This window comes from Palaemon carinicauda, chromosome 16, assembly GCF_036898095.1.
Source record: "Palaemon carinicauda isolate YSFRI2023 chromosome 16, ASM3689809v2, whole genome shotgun sequence".
Taxonomy (NCBI): Eukaryota; Metazoa; Arthropoda; class Malacostraca; order Decapoda; family Palaemonidae; genus Palaemon; species Palaemon carinicauda.
In genome coordinates, this window is record NC_090740.1 from 89,036,917 (window position 1) to 89,041,916 (window position 5,000).

Genomic DNA, 5,000 nt, shown 5'->3' on the forward strand with positions numbered 1-5,000 from the left:
CTAGCTATGGTAAGCAGGTCCTTTAGGAGAAGGACACTCCAAAATCAAGCCCTTGGTCTCTAGTCTTGAGTAGTAACATAACCGCTTTAACGTGATTTTTCACTGTATTTGGTTAAAAATTTCACTTTTTTGGGTACAATTATACACACTATTCTGTCTTATTTATCTTTTTTTTCCTAAGTTTTTGGAGTTTATATAGGAGAGATCAATGTTAATGTTATTATTTTTCATAAAATATTCCATTTTGATTGTTCATTACTTTTCTTGTTGTCTTTTTAGTTCCTTTTTCATTGCCACGCTTGCTGATTTTCTCTGCTGGTTCCTCTTGGCTTATAGTATCATGCTTTTATATCTAGTGTTGTAATAATAATAATAATAATAATAATAATAATAATAATAATAATAATAATAATAATAATAATAATCTTTCTCTGTAGTTAATGGAGCTAAAATAAAGTGATTGGTGAGTTATTTATATTGAGTGAAAAGATAGCCATATATTTGGCGTATGAGGACATGAAAGCATCAAAGAAAATTGAGTGGACTTTTTAAAGAATGAAATTCTTTTGGTAACGGAAGAGCTTTGAAGTACTAGTGATAGAATCAGTCAAGCGTAGGCAACAATAAAATCCCTTAAAGAGGAAGAACTATAAACCTTTTAAAGAAGGTCTACACACAGTTGAAAAAAAAAATCTTAGTTGTTTTATTTGTGATTTCAATGCTAAAGTAGGTCAAATGAGAAGAGATTCAGCTGTATGTAGACTTGTAGTAGGCACAAGGAATGACAGTGAAGACAGGCTTATAGAATTTACTGAAAGAAATGATATTTAGATTTTGAGCAGTTCTTTTATGAAAAAAAAAAATAGCATAGAAAATGAACATGGAGAAGCCAGATCGTTGAAACGATAACCGAAATTAGTTTAGCTGGATATATATCAGTGTTGAACTGGGGGAGCACTCCCCATAACTCTCTAGTGGTAGTATCTCAACGGGTGGCTGGTGCCCTGGCCTACCTACTATCTATCTATATATGTATATAATATATATATATATATATACACGCACACATACACACACACACACACACACACATATATATATTATATATATATATATATGTGTGTGTGTGTGTGTGTGTGTGTATACACTTACACATGTGTGTATTCATATGTATAGATACATTATTGGTCACAAGGGAAATTGTAATTAAATCTAACATTTACTTCGAAATATACATTACCCTAAATAAGGGGGGGGGGGGGGTCATTAACGTCCTAATTCATGTATGTAGATATGTGTTATACGTCAAGGTAAATGAACTCTATAATCATGAGAATTCCACTAAACCTAGCTAGTCAACATGTTGTTGTAGAAGGATTTCATCTTGCTTGGAGGGAAGTTAGTTGCCTACTTATTGTTCCGTTCAGGTAAATGATTCAATCAAATTGGAAGAGGGGGCAAATGTTTTTATGTTGAACAGAATGACATAAGTCTTTTTTATAGTTTATATATGGAATATCTGTTTTATGTTGTTATTGTTTTTTATAATATGTTATTTTAATAGTTCATTACTTCTTATATGGTTGATTTCCTTATTTCCTTTCCTCACTGGGCTATTTTTCCCTGTTGGAGCCCTTGGTCTCATAGCAACAGTCATATTTTGCTCCTTCCACTGCGTACTTATATTTCCCATATATTTCCTCCAAAATCTAGTAGACTTTTCCTTCAGTCAATCTCCACATGTCCACCTAGTTCCGATGAAATTGGCTCTGTAGAGTTTGCCTAATGCTGGTCGCAAAAAAAAAAAAAAAGAATAAACAAATAAAATAAAAAAATCTTATTTTGCTTTTAACTCCACTGTGTACTTGTAATTCGATGCTTTTCGTCCAAACTCCAATGAATTTGTTCTTATATTATGCCCCATATGTTTACCTAGTTTTATTTGAAATTGGTTCACTGTATTGAGGGTAATGTTATAAACAAACAGAAAACTAACATTACGATTATTTTCAAAGTACTGCTGCGCTCTTGTAATTTGATTTACTTAATCCAAAACAGTACAGATTCATCCGCAACAACACTACCAAGATTAGTCAAAATCAGTCCAGTAGTCTTAAACGGAAAGTCATTTGAGCGGGTTACATGGTCTTTGTGTAAGGTCTTTGTGATAACTAAGAGGCTAAGTGAAAAAAAAAAGGCAACTCAACTTTATTAAACAGAAATCGAGTTTAAATACTAGCTCTTGCGAGCAAGAACGTCAAAAATACAAACAAAATTAGGCATGAACTATCAAGTTTATAGTGGCAGTTTTATTAACAGTGGGGGGAAGACCATGTGATAAGATAGCAATCAAAACTGTTACAGTGTACAGTAGGCCTACGAGCGTGTATGAAACACGTGCGGTATAACTCTTTTGAAATGTCTTGCGAAGGGATTCAATATCATTTTAATTCAGTTTCGTTTCTGATTCTATATCCAGTGATTTTTTTTTTTCTTCTAAGGCTGATCACCCTCGCTCTAGTACCATAATATTTGGGTTTTACTTTATGTAACATATTACGTCCAACAACAATTCATCTATCCCCACCTCTCTCTCTCTCTCTCTCTCTCTCTCTCTCTCTCTCTCTCTCTCTCTCTCAATATGATCCAACAAACTAATATAAGAAATTCCAGAGGAGATCTAAGTGATAAAGAGACTTATAAAGAAAGCTTACATCAATCAACACAATCCACCAAAGAACAATAAAAAGTCCAATATGGTGAATATGCTGATTGATGCATTGGGAAAAAGAATGCCAAATTGGTGCAATACATGTTAGATATGGTATTCCATTATTAATCCTCAACAACTGATCAGAAAATGCGATGCCTGTCATGTTTCAACACACCCTACATGTGCTGAAATACAGCAAAAAATAAAAAATAGAGTCCCAAAAGTATTTTGCTCAACATGCATAGTCTGGATAGAAAATATAATTAGGTGGAGACTGAATCTGCAAATAGTTGAAGAAGAAGAAGAAGAAGAAGAAGAAGAAGAAGAAGAAGAAGAAGAAGGAGAAGAAAAAGAAGAAGAAGAAGAAGAGAAAAATTAACAGGATATGTGTAAGGATGCAGAGGAAATCATTGATATAACTTATGATAGCATCCAACAACATAATTACGAAGAAATAGATTATCAGATGGAAACAAATAATAGATCCAAGAGACTCTGCCCAGACCTACATACTTTTAGGGAAGAGCAGGAACAAGAAAAAAAAAAAGAAAGATAGAGTCTTCAGGGAATTGCAGATTTGGCGAAAGATGCTATACAAGCGTCCAAAGATATGCCATAATCATGAAATATATGGTAAAAGGGCGTATATAGACGGATATGTAGATGAATGCAGAGATCTCCATTAAAAAATATGCAAAAATCTAAAAGAAAGAAAAGGATACAAATTCAACAAAAAATGTCGATATATGCATCTTGCAACCATGAATGAAAGTAAGAAAACCCAGCAAACAGGAAAGAAAAATCAAAGCAAAAATTAAAAAAAAATAGAAACAAAAAAACAAGCCATGTATATACCACGCTATGCACAAAAGGCCACAAGATATGATGCCTTTCAACACAAATATTCAAAATTAGAGCCCAACTACAAAGAATGCATCTATAATGCCAGGGGTTGGTACAGTTATGGGGATAATTGCAGGTATACACACAAAAATAAATATGAAGGGGAAAGAGCAAATATAATAGAAAAGTTGGATTTGTTAATGGCAGAATTCCTGGAAATGGAGAAAAGAACATCATATCAGAACAAGAAAGGAAGCATGGGAAAATCCATACTACCAATATTAAATAATGGGGATGAAACATAAACCATAATAGTGATGAATGCACAGGGTTTAGTCACGAGTAACTCTAAAAGGAAAATAGAGTTCTTAGAAGAACTAACTCAAATTGAAAAAATAAATATATTAAATATAAGTGAAACATGGTATTTCCAAGAGACTGGCAGTGATGACCAGATAAAGGGTTTCCAAACATATAGATCAGACAGAACAAATAGGAATCAAGGGGGAACCGCAGTATATGGAAGAGACATAAATCAAGGAAAAGTCTGTGAAAAATACAGCAACACAGAATGTGAATTGATTGCGGTAGAGTTTGAATTTGAAAAACTAGTGATTATTGTAGTTTACAGACCCCTAAATACTAATGAGTTTGACATAATAATAGAAAAAATAGATGATATATGTAGAAACATAAAGACTGGAATATACTCCTATCCAGAGATTTTATCTTTCCTTTCGTGGATTGTAAGAAATGGATAGAAGAAAGTGGTTGGATATATACATATAAAAAAGAGAGTAATAGTAGCTCAGAAGATAAGAGGCAATTTGAAAAGCTTCAAGATATGCTATTACAACATAATATGCAACAAATAAACCACATTCCAACAAGAAAGGAAAACGTCCTAGATTTAGTATTTGTGAATGAGGTGAATTATGTTAAAGAAATAATAGTGTATAACACGGGAATTTCAGAATACAATGTCATAGAATTAATAGTCCTTTCCAAAGCAAGTGATCGCAGAGATAATCAAAGCACAAAACGTTGGGAAATATATGGAAAATATAATTTATATAGTAGGAATATAAAATGGTCAGAAACAAATGAAGAAATGAACAAAGAATGGAAAAAAAAATTTGTAAGTGATAATATACAGTTAAACACGGATATACTGTACAAAATACTGGAGAAAATTGTTGAAAAATATGTACCGAAAAAAAAAAACCAATAAACAACAGACATGCATACCAAGAGACAGAAGGATCTTATTTCAGAAAATGAGAAAGTAGAAGAGATATCTTGCAAAAGAAAAAATATATGGAAAATGATGGAATTAAAAAGTAAGATAGAAAATGCAGCAAAAAAAAATTATACAATCGAAAGAAAATTAAAAAAGGGTACTTACAAGAAAGGACACCTCAAAATATGAAAAAAAAGAAAAGAA